The following is a 13,256-nucleotide window of genomic DNA, read 5'->3' as shown; positions in this document are numbered from 1 at the left end:
AAATATAATTTTACTATTCATTTTCAATTAAGGCAAACTTGCATAGCAATACAATGGATGTGATTCTTTATTTTTTTTTAAATATTTATTTATTTATTATTATATGTAAGTACACTGTAGCTGTCTTCAGACACACCAGAAGAGGGCGTCAGGTCTCATTACGGATGGTTGTGAGCCACCATGTGGTTGCTGGGATTTGAACTCTGGACCTTCGGAAGAGCAGTCGGGTGCTCTTACCCACTGAGCCATTTCACCAGCCCTGATTCTTTATTTTTACACAAAGAACTGTATCCTGGGCTGAGGAGGAGAACTCACTGAGCAAAAGGCAAACACACAATGCCCAGTACTAGAACTGGTCCTGCCAAACCACCCAGCTCTAGGACTAGTGAGAGGGTCTGTCTCCAGAAATAAGGTGGAGAGCAATAGAGGAAGATTCATGGCTGCCCCTGGTTTACACACACACACACACACACACACGAGCGTGTATGTTCATGTACCTGAACATATGCATGCACACATACACACACATACATGTACCTGAACATATGCACACACACATGTACATACACATGAACACACACATGCATGAGCACACACAGAGTGTGTACATGTACCTGAACACATACATGCATACACATAATGTGTACATATACCTGAACACATACATGCACACACAGATACACACATATGTGTACATGTACCTGAACACACACATGTATGTGTACATGCATCTGAATACACACATGTGTGTGTGCACATGCACTTGAACACAAAAACATGAACATACACATGTACACATACCTGAACACATGCATGCACACACACTCGTGTATACATGCATCTAAACACACACATAGTTGCTGTGGTCATGGTCTCTTCACAGCAATAAAACCCTGACTAAGACAGACAGTAAAAGGACTTCAGTTGACATCATGCGTCCAATCTGAGCCAAAGGTTCCAGGCAGTACTCAGTAGCACTGTGTGGCCTGATGCCTTTGCACACACTAAGTGTTCGAAACCAGGCTATGGGCCAGAAAGATGGCTCAGAGGGAAGAGGTAACTGATTCCTATCCTGAACTGATAAAATCTGAGGTCCATCCCCGCACAGTGGAAGGAGTGAACCGACTCCTGAACACTGTCCTCTGACGTCCACACGCGCACAGTGCCAGAGGAGGCCAGAAGTGGGCATGGAACTCCAGGAAGCAGAGTTCCAGGAGGTTTTGAGCTTCTGTGTGGATACAGAGGATCAATGTGTGTCACCTTTGAGAGCAGCCAACATTCTCAACCACTGAGCAATCTCTCCATCCCCTGACCATAATGATTTTTAAAAGACAATATGGAATCAAAGAATACACACTACCAGAAGCGCCTGGAGTTCAATTTTGATTTTAAATTAATCTTTTACTGTCTTGCATTCAGAGTCAAATTTTTCACGACCCCCACACTCATTTACACATTTCACACGTGACCCCATGGAAGGTGTGTTATCTAAGCAGCTGGGAGCTACATGCAGATCACCACCGAAGACATTCTCCTTGCTGGTCAGGATTTGTCTCCTTTAATCCCCGATGAAACAGACCACGGGGAAGGAGAAGGGACTGGGTACTTTGACACACACACACACACACACATCTAGGTCAGAGGCAGATCTTTGACCTAGATATGAACAGTCCCTTTCCCAACCTGACTTCCTCTTCCTCTTGCTGGGTCAGGCTCTCTAGCCTTAGGCTTTCATATGAATACTTTCCCCTTGGCTCAGTCTCAAAATGAGACGAGTCCTTGTCCTATGCTGGTGTTGAAACTTTTGTCTGAAACAAATCATCTCCCAGGGAGTCAGGGAATCCAGAAGGAGAAGGAACAAAAGGCAGGACTGTTAAAAATAAACGATTAGGGGCTGGAGAGATGGCTCAGCGGGTAAGAGCACTGACTGCTCTTCCAAAGGTCATGAGTTCAAATCCCAGCAACCACATGGTGGCTCACAACCATCCTTAATAAGATCTGATGCCCTCTTCTGGTGTGTCTGAAGACAGCTACAGTGTACTTACATATAATAATAAAATAAATCTTTAAAAAAAATAAAAATAAAAAAAAATAAACGATTAAATCCAAGTTTTCCTTTCCCAGCCCTGGCTCCTGGAATGACAACTCTGAGACTAAATATTTATTAATAAATGCTTAGGACAGGCTGGAGAAATGGCTCAGAGGTTAAGAGCACACCGGTTGCTTTTCCAAAGGTCCTGAGTTCAATTCCCAGCAACCACATGGTGGCTCATAGCCATCTAGGATGGGATCTGGTGCCCTCTTCTGGCTTGCAAGCATACTTGCAGGCATAATAAATTAGTTTATTTTAAATTTATTATTTAAGCATACTTGCAGGCATAATAAATTAGTTTATTTTAAATTTATTATTTATTTATTTATTTTTAAAAAAGAAAGAAGCTGGGCGTGGTGGAGCACACCTTTAATTCCAGCACTCGGGAGGCAGAGACAGGAGGACTTCTGAGTTCGAGGCCAGCCTGGTCTACAAAGTGAGTTCCAGGATAGCTAGGGCTACACAGAGAAACCCTGTCTCAAAAACAAAACAAAACAAACAAACAAAAAATTTGGATAAATGGGTTGAAAAAATAGGCTTCAAGTCATGTTCAAAGCCAAAATGTCTAACATGAAGAAGGCACTTTGAAAGGTACAGCCTGGATGACTAAAGTCCCTATGTCAACCACTTGATCTCCCCAAAACTGTTTCCTATAGTTGCTGTTATCTTGGGGTTCTGGGGGTTTACCTTTATTATTTTTTAATTATGTTGTAGGTTCAGGGGGTTGGTGTGTGTACATGAGTGCAGTTGCCGGCAGAGTCCAGAGTTGCTCAGGCTCCTGGAGCTGGTGTCTGTCACAAGCAGTTGTGAGCCCCCTGATGTGGGTGCTGGGAAGAGCAGCAAGTGCTCTTAAACTATGAGCCAGCTCTCCAGCCTCTCCCGGACGAGCTGTTACTCTAATCTCCTCTCCCTACCAAGGGACCCACCAGAAGTCCTGGATTTGAGATGACCCAGAATATCAGTCTGGCCATCTCTCTAACGGTGAGAATAACGCCATGACACCGCTCGAAGGTAGTTGGCTATTGTATAAAATAATGGACCTTCGGCATTCCTGCGGACTGATCAGCCTGTGAGCTAGTTCTCCCAGATACCTCAGCTATTAAAACACCTCTCCTTGGAGGTAGAATGTGAAGCAGAGGAAGGGGCTCACTGTGGGCCTGGCACTGTGCTCAGAGCTTCCCACTAACCCACTTCATTCACAAAAACCCCAGGAAGGAGATACTATCATTGCTGTAGTTTGTATCTGGAATGTTTCAATGGCCCACAATTTTAAGGCTTTGTCCCTGGCAGATAGTGTTATCGGGAAATGAAAAAATCTTTAAGAGATGGTCTGCTCACAGCTACCTGATGGGTGTTGTGAATCTCTTATAAACATCACCTGTCAATAAAAAAAAGCCGATGGCCAATGAGCTGAGGCAGGAAGTAGGAGGTGGGACACTGGCAGGAACAGAGAGGATTCTGGGTAATAGAAAGGGATAAAAGAGAGACCAGGTGAGAGCCGGGAGAGATTGGAGAGGGGGTGGGACTGAGGAGAAATGTAAGCCATCAGTGTTTGCACAGCAGGAGTCTGTGTCCATCCTCCGTGTTACCACAAAGGCCACGCAGACATCCCTGCTCTTAGCTGCCACCTGGGGCCGTGTTGATGTCCAAGGGCTGTACAGAGTCTCTCTCTCTCTCTCTCTCTCTCTCTCTCTCTCTCTCTCTCTCTCTCTCTCTCTCTCACACACACACACACACACACACACACACACACACACACACCTGAGTAGAGCTGGCCCTGGTGATGAGGGCTCAGTGAGCCAGCCCCAAAGCAAAAGGGGCAGAAGAGCTGGTCCTGCCCCTTGCTGGCTGCTACAGGCAGGAGACCTGGCCCCACCCCTCACCTAGGCAAAGCAGGAGAGCTGGCCTTTGTGGCACAGGGGCAGGAGCGCTGATGGGCAGAGCAACTCAGCTTCTACCTACACCCAGATCCAGGGTTTTGAGTTGACCACCCCAACATATACTCCATCTATGAACTGCTGGGGTTGGTCCAGAAGACCCAACGCTGCAGGACCACCATGACACAGGGCAACACCAAGATAACTGTACTGGCTGGTTTTGTGTGTCAACTTGACACCAGAGGGAATTATCACAGAGAAAGGAGCCTCCCTTGAAGAAATGTCTCCATGAGGCATTTTCTCAATTAGTGATCAAGGGAGGAGAGCCCAGCCCATTGTGGGTGGTGCTATACCTGGGCTTGGGTTCTATAAGAAAGCAAGTTGCATAACCCAGGGGAAGCAAGCCAGTAAGCAACATTCCTCCATGGCTTCTACATCCATTCCTGCCTGAGTGAGTTCCTGTGCTGACCTCCTTTGGTGATGAACAGCACTGTGGAAGTGTAAGCTGAATAAACCCTTTCCTCCCCAACTTGCTTCTTAGTCATGTTTTGTGCAGGGATAGAAACCCTGACTAAGACAAATTGGTACCAGCATAGTGGGGTATTCCTGTGACAGCCTGACCATGTTTGGGGGAGGACTGTAGGAAAACTTTGGAAGTTTGGGTTAGAAGAGCCATTGGGATGTTAAGAGCTCTGTGGGATGTTGTGTAGGAGCTTGGAAGATGATGTTGAGAACAGTGCAAATGATGGAGGCCTGGCTTGTGAAATTTCAGAGGGAAGATTAAAGGCTCTTATCAGGGCCATTGCTATTTTGATTGTGAAGATTCTGTGGTTTTGTTGGCTGGGGCTAAAGAATCAGCTGTGATTAACAAGATACCAGAACTACTAAAGCAAAACCTTTGCATTACTGGGACTATTAATGCTGGTTAGCTGGAGCTAAGAAATTAGTTGTGATTAAGAAGAGACCAGCATCATTGAGGTGAAATCTTCTGGGAAGTGTTTTCTTAGAGCACAGAGGCTGTTTTCCAGAGATAGCCAAGATTTTACCTTGTGCTGTGGCTGGACTTGGTAATGTGTAAGAGTCACCCAAGTGGTACTGGTTTTGAAGGCATGAAGGGGTTATGCAGAGCAGCTGAGGCTCAGCACTGTGAGAGGCCGCGGAAGACCATTGGTGAGTGTGTAGCCTCAGTTGCATTTGATGGCCCATGGCCCAGGACTTGAAAGGGGTCACACAAGGGAGTTGATGCTTGGCACCACAAAGAGAGCTTATGAGAGGCCATTGGTGAAACCTAGTTGCAGCAGAAGATAGCAGTGTTTTGGAGATGCAAGTACCATGAGATGACCACCAAGAGCAGCAGCACCCGTGGAGTACAGGCAACTGGAGCCTAGAAGACAAGGTCTAGCTCAAAGGGCAAAGCTAGAAAGTGATCCAAGCCCTTGGAGGAGTCCCCTCCAAGAGCACTGGATACTGTTTGTTTGTTTGTTTGTTTGTTTGTTTGTTTGTTTGTTTTGAGACAAGGTTTCCTCTGTGTAGCCGTGCCTGTGCTGGAACCCATTCTGCCGACCAGGCTAGCCTCAAACTCAGAGTTCTGCCTGCCTCTGCCTCCTGAGCACTGGGATTAAAGGCTTGCCCCACCATGAGCCTTAATGGCAACTTGGTTTCAGTTCCCAGAACCCCCCTGGCGACTCACAGCCATTTATAACTCCAGTTCCAGATGATCAGAAGCCCTCTGCTGGCCTCTGAGGGCATTAAGCACATATGCAGTACACATGCACACATGCACACAAAACATCCATACACATAAACTGAAAATAAGTTTTTTAAAAAGAAAAAAAAATGCAAAGCAAGTTCCTAGACTCTTTTTTGTAAATATTCAGTCTTGCATTTCACTTTGGAAAGTGGCCTCTGTTGTCAGCAGACTCATATGAAGTGAATATGAAAGGACACTCCCATTTAATCCCCTGGAACATATTTCTAACATTTCATAAAGCACTGTTAGAAGCTGACTGTGTGGCCGAGCAGTGGTGGCGCAAGCCTTTAATCCCAGCACTTGGGAGGCAGAGGCAGGAGGATTTCTGAGTTCGAGGCCAGCCTGGTCTACAGAGTGAGTTCCAGGACAGCCAGGGCTACACAGAGAAACCCTGTCTTGGAGGAGGGGGAGAGGGGGGACTAGAAATGCGTTCATATAGCCCTGTCTAAGTTTTGTTCGCCTATGATTACAGAAGAGAATGTGCCACAGAAAAAGACGTGTCGCCCCATACACAGCCCCATACTCCAGAATTAAACCTGAGTCACAGACCTGATCTCAGCCCAGGTCCTCCTGTAGTGGCAGATCTCCGGACCCCAACCTGCCAGACAGACCCAAGAGCCAGAAAGTGCCAGATGCTATAAGCGCTAAGTGTGGCTGTTGGAGGATTCCCAAGCCAACAAAGAAGCTATGTACTGAAACTTTCCCACTGCCGGAACTTCTCAGAGCAGGGCTCTTTGTGTTTTCTCTCTTTTTAAGTTTATGTGCATGACATATATGTATACGCCATCTATGTATACGCACACATAGGTAAATCAGGTCTTCCATTCCGTGTGTGTATAGGATTGGAAGGTGGGCTGCCTCAGTGTGCTTTCTGTGCACAGCAACACCCATGAGCAGGCCTAAGCAGGCTGAGCAAGCCACAGGGAGCAAGCCAGTAAGATCCTCTGTGCCTTCTGCCTTGGTTTTCCTCCATGATGAACTGTCACTTGTAAGTCAAGTAAAGCCCTTTCCTCTCTCCCCATAGTTGCTTCTGGTCACGGGGTTTATCACAGCAACAGAAAGCAAACAGGGACAGCCTACCTCCCGATTTTGTACACACGTGAACCGGTGACGGTTCACTGATGACTACCAGCCACATAGCCCTAAGTGCAGCCCACTGACTGGTTTGCCCAACTCAACTCCTCTTTCTGTCCACATCGCATCAGTGGGCAAGTGTTCTGCCCCTCTTCCCCAGTGACTTACGCCTCCCTAATGGGGGTTACGTGGTTTGAGTAAGAATAGCTCTCATAGGGGCATAGATTTGAATACTTGGTCACCAGGGAGTGAAAGGGTTCTTAGGTGGCTTTGTTGATGGAAGTGTGTCACTGGGGTTGGGCTTCGAGGTTCAAGGGCCCAAACAGGCCCAGTGGTTCCCTCTCTTCCTGCTGCCTGTGGATCCAGATGTAGAATTCTCAGCTTCTCCAGCATCATGTCTGCCTGCCTGCGCCATGCTTCCTACCATGACAATAATGGATTAAACTCTGAGGCTAAGCAAGCCCCAGTTAAAGGCTTTCCGTTATGAGCATCGCTGTGGCCATGGCGTCTCTTCAGAGCAATAGAACACTGACTAAGACAGGGAGGCACAGCTGTCTCTTTCCTGTGGGGACTGGTTCTAGGAAAGTTATCTCTTAGAAACCCATACCTTGTATTATCATATATTTTACTGGTCTCAAGGCTCTTTTACCTCTGTTGTCAGGTGACTACTGCGTGTCCCCTTGTTTGGTACTGACAAACCAGATAAAATCCTCAGAGTTCTTTATCCATCTCTATGACTTTTAGGGAAGTTCCCTGAACAGGTCTCAGACTCAACAGCCATGGATTTCAAATAAGTGAGAGAATCAGAGGCTAGCATGATAGATAGATAGATAGATAGATAGATAGATAGATAGATAGAGATAGATACGGATAGATAGATAGATAGATAGATAGATAGATAGATAGAGACAGATAGATAGATAGTAGTTAGACAGACAGATGGTAGAGATAGATGGATATTATTGATAGATAAGTAGATGATAGATAACAGAAATGTGTAATTATATAGATATCGGTATAATGATACAAAGTGACCACCTTGGGCCTTTCCCAGGACACCAAATCCCCACCCACCCACCCCCCACCCACCCCCACCCACCCACCTCCCCCACCCCACCCCACCCCCGTCTCCAAACCACAGAAAGTAGTAGGGCTACATAAATATTCCTAGGATAACATGATACAACAAATGTCCATCGCTGATCTTCCAAGGTGAAAACGAATTGCTCTTGATGCACTGCATAAGGGCACTGATCCAAAGTCAAAGACAATTCACACACACACGCACACACACACACACACACACACACACACACACACACACACACACATTCACATGCCCCCACCCCACCTGACAGACTCTGCGATACAGGCGTTCTCCAAATGCCGCACACGGGGGCGCTGTCGGGCTGTGTTTTGCCCATAGTTCATCAACTTAACTCCCAAGCAACCAAGCCTTTGGTGGGCAGGGGTGGTCAAGACCCGAAGTGTAGACACATTTACAAAGAGGTGTGTCTGAGCAGCTAGCCTCGGTCCCACGCAGCATCAGTACCTGCAATGCAAGCAGCGGCAGGTCTGGGGATTGGGGGAGCACACCACTGCTCAGTCCACAGAAGCCAACTGTTTCCAGCCCCTGCTGACCCCATGTGTTGTGCTGAACATCCACCATGGTCCCTAGAGGAACTGTTTACTATGGGAAGCCTGGCGCACTCTTAACTCTCAGACTATCCGCATTGTAGAGTTGTGTTTATTAACCATCTCTGATGTTTCACCAGCATCGGCTCCATAATAAAATGCATCCCAGTGGTCACCTGGATCATTAGCAAGTGTTATCCCCGATTCTGTGGTCCCAGGACCTGTAAGCTTTGCTTTCAAGAATAGGTTATAATGGAGGCTAATTTTTCTGCCTCCTACGCAGTCAGCAGGACACTTCACTATCTGCCTTGTCCCAGAGACTCAGTAACCAGATCCAGAGTAACTCCCCTGAGCTTTCTCTTGCTTTCCAAGTTCCTGCGAAGCCATTATAGTACCGGGAATGTAGCACATTTATCCTGTGGCTGTTCTCGGCTTCCGCACTGGACAACTTTGGCCCAGGCGCTACTTTCCCTATTTCCCTAGCCTGAATACAGCATCGGGTGGGACTTGCCCAAAGTCTGTTTTATTATTTTTTTATTTAAAATAAAGAGGAGTGTGGGGGGGTGTTAATAAATTCATTCTCTAAAGCACAAGCAGACGCTTTTCATTTCTCTCTCAGTTCCCATTTTGTGCACTTCCGCTTCTCAGCACGTTGTCTTGAGAACACGGATTCTGTACTTCGTGGGTGGGCTCGCATTGCTTTCTTCCCCAGCGTTAGGGATGTCTATCGTGTGCTCTGCCTCTGAGCTACAGGCACAGGCAATCCTTGAGTTATGAACATGCTTCCGACGCCCTTATTTTGTTTACCACAAATGGAAATTTAAGTGAGGCTTCCTGGCCTTAGAGATGATGAAAGATTTTTCTGTTTGTTTGTTTTTTGCTTTTGCTTTTGAAACGGTTTCTCTGTGTAGCCCTGGCTGTCCTGGAACTTGCTCTGTAGAACAGGTTTGCCTTGAACTCAGAGACCTGCCTGCCTCTGCCTCCTGAACGACAGGACTAAACATGCCATGATAAAAGGAATTTAGTCCACTCATAGAATAATCTGACTATTAACTGACAGGATTAAATTATCTTTTTTAAGACCTATTTATTTATTTATTTATTTATTTATTATGTATACAATGTTCCGCCTACATGTATGCTTGCAAGCCAGAAGAGAGCAAAAGATCTCATTATAGATGGTTGTGAGCCACCATGTGGTTGCTGGGAAACTCAGGACTGGAGTCCTGAAAAAGAGCAGGAGTCCTGGAAAAGCAGCCAGTGCTCTTAACCCCTGAGCCATCTCTCCAGCCCCAGAATTAGATTCTTATTCAAAATTTAATCTAATTACTCTCTTCTCCCTATATAAATCCACCAATGTTGAGTTTACGCACATCTTACTGTGGATGCTAATTCTGAATCTATAAAATAAAAACATTATGGTTGGTTTTAATGTCAACTTGTCGCAGATTAGAATCACCGAATAGGGAGCCTCGCCTGAAGACCTGTTCTGAAGAAGTTGATCTGACTGGTGTGGGAAGGCCCTCCCCTGATTGTGGGTGGGCCTGGTAGCAGCTCAGATAAAAAGGTTATTTTGGTAGGACGTTATCTCCCCTTTGTTCCTTCTGGCCTTCCCTCTCGCCCTGAGTTTGTTTGCCCGGGATTCTGAGATTCTCTCTGATGTCAGAATCAGTATTTATAAGCTGTCATCAAGACTAGATACCAACAGCTCCCCAGGAACCTTCTGGACCTCTGTGTGCCAGACCCTGACTTGGGGGTGGAGCAAATATCAGCTGTTGGACTGCCCCACCCACCCCTACCCCCCACCCACCCCCTGTGAGAGACCATTCCTGAGGGACTAATGGGAGGCGTTCAGCCATAAGGACCAAGCACTCAGGTAAGTCTCTGCTCTCTGCCATTCTGCTGTTGTTACTGTTTAAAACCGGGAGGGTGCCGGGCGTGGTGGCGCACGCCTTTAATCCCAGCACTCGGGAGGCAGAGGCAGGCGGATTTCTGAGTTCGAGGCCAGCCTGGTCTACAAAGTGAGTTCCAGGACAGCCAGGGCTACACAGAGAAACCCTGTCTCGAAAAACCAAAAAAATAAATAAATAAAACCGGGAGGGCAATGTGCAAAAAGGATAACGCACAAGTGATTTAGTCACGTTTGTGAAATGCGAACAGTTCAGGAGAGACACGGCTAGAGACAGATGGTGTGGTCACTGTCACGCACAGCAAAAAGTCACCCTCCGCATTCCGTCGGCAGGCTTGGCAGGAAGCACAGGGCACGGGGCCCAGCGGCTCTGTTCAGGTTCCTGGAATTCTCTACGTGTTAAAAAAAAAAAAAATGTAGATGGAAATTTTGAAGACATAGCCATAACAGAAAGGCCGTTGTGAAAGAGGAATGGAAACCTAGATTTCTCACCAAGAGGAAACAGAGCTGCAGTTCGTGCCAGGGCTTGAGAGGCCAAGGCAAGAAGACAGATGTAGGCTTAGGGGTCACCAGGAGCCACATGACAAGCCCCAGACCAGCAGGGTAACACAGCAAGATCGGGTCTCAAAAACAGCGACAGCTGCGGACCTCTGCATTCCTAATGCTGCGACCCTTTAATACACTTCCTTAGGCTTCCTTCTGTGTAGTGAGTCCCAACCATAAAATTATTTTGTTGCTACTTCATAACTAATTTTGCTACTGTTATGAATCTGATGTCATGTAACACCTGATAATAACAATGTAAATATCCGGTATGCAGGCTGTCTGATATCTAATATTTAGCCCCTGTGAAAGGACTGCTTGGCTCACCCCCAAGGTTGATAACCACTGGGCTACAGGATCCTCGACACACCCAAAGGGACTTTTTTTTTTTTTTTTTTTAAAGATTTATTTATTATATGTAAGTACACTGTAGCTGTCTTCAGACATTCCAGAAGAGGGCGCCAGATCTCGTTGCGGATGGTTGTGAGCCACCATGTGGTTGCTGGGATTTGAACTCTGGACCTTCGGAAGAGCAGTCGGGTGCTCTTACCCACTGAGCCATCTCACCAGCCCCCAAAGGGACTTATAATCATTAATTTTGTTATTTTTATTATTTTTTTAAATTATATGAGTATAGGTATTTCACCTTCAGACATGTCTGTGCACCGTGTGCATGCCTGATGATCTCAGAGGTCAGAGGAGGGCACTGGACCCCCTAGTGTTGTGCCAAGGAAGTGTTAGTGATCCCCCCAAAAAACAGACAGGAGCCAATCTGATGTTACTCACAGCAGGGTCTTTATTTGAGCTAGCTCAGGCCTCCCCAATGCACCACCATCACTCAGGATGGTAGTGGGGGAGCCCTGAATGTCTATGAGGCAAGGCTTTATAGTAAGCAGCAAGCAGGGAGTGAGTGTGCAAGCATCTAATTGGAAAGTTATGCTGGCCTTTAACATGATTGGCTGGTGCTGGGAGTCCTATCATAAACTTAACTTCTGCTCCTCTCTGCATTGGTGGTTGTTAGGCAGGGGTGGGCTTGTAACCTGGGGGTGCTGGTCTTGTTGGGGATTACCCTAGAGACTAGAGCTAGGCTCGGGTTTTGTTGGGGGGCAACTTGGAAACTCATGCTAGGTACCAGCCTGTCAGTTTACCTGAGTTCAAACTCAGGTCAGGGTCTCTAAAATGGAGTCTGGACTTACAAGCTTTGGCCTCTCACTAGAACTGAAGTTACAGTTGTAGGTCACGTGGAAACCGAACCCGGGTCCTCTGGAAGAAAGTAAAGTGCTACTACCCACTAAGCCATCTCCCCAGCTCTGCTACCCACTAAGCCATCTCCCCAGCTCTGCTACCCACTAAGCCATCTCCCCAGCTCTGCTAACCACTAAGCCATCTCCCCAGCTCTGCTAACCACTAAGCCATCATCTCCCCAGCTCTGGGGTGGTTAATCTTGTCACTTGTTTGGCTTGAGAAAAAGCCAAGAGAATATGCGTGGAGGTGTCACCGGAAGACACTTCTAGATATGATTAGATCACAGGGATTCTGACTAAATTAACAGGTCATCTCTGACCAAACGATGGAGTCATAGTCTTATGACACAATTGGGAGATGGGGCCTACTTGAAGAGTTAGGTCCCCGGGGTGTGCACTTGGGGCTATATCTTGCCCTGGGTCCCTCCTATGCTCCCTTTGTTTGGTCCCTGGCCACCACGATGTGAGCTGCTCTGATTCTACACATCTCTGCCGCCGACATCTCTAAGACTGTGAGCATCCTTCCTGTCTTAGGTTGCTCTGACAGCTGCTTCTGCCACAGTGGTGCACAAGTCACTGATACAGGCTCCTTGTTTGGGGGCTTGGTCTTGCACACTGTATATTCTAGATGCTGCTGACTTCTGTGCCCAGAGATGTTAAAGTAGTTTTTTATTCTTCTGTAGTCATGGTTGTCTTGGGGGCTTTCTGCCTCTGTCTGCTAACCTAGGCCTAGTCCTGGAAGCTTCTAGCTGCCATACAGTCTTATCTAAGCCTAGGACATGTCAGTCTCTGGCACTTACGCTAAATAAGCTCACCCTCCCTTGTTCTATCTGAACTCTGACTAGCTGGTTCAGCTCAGCTGTTCTGGCTCAAACTCCTCTCCAAGCTGACTGATTCAATCCACTTCTCTCTCTCGACATCTGACTTTTTGCTCTGCTTGGCCTCAAACTAACTCTAGCAATCTGTTCCAATACTCTGGCTCCTTCTCAGTCTCTGGCTTGTTCTGTCTTCACCTGTCTAGCTTGTCCTCTCTCTGTGACCTGTCACGGTAAAGCTCTCCCAGGAAAACTGCCTCCTCCCCCTCCTCTTCTTCCTTTTTCTGCACTTTCCTCTGAAGTAGCCTCCCTTTCCT

This window comes from Mus caroli, unplaced genomic scaffold, assembly GCF_978045245.1.
Source record: "Mus caroli unplaced genomic scaffold, Mus_caroli_1 scaffold_16, whole genome shotgun sequence".
NCBI lineage: Eukaryota > Metazoa > Chordata > Mammalia > Rodentia > Muridae > Mus > Mus caroli.
Note: the sequence above shows the minus strand (reverse complement) of the source record.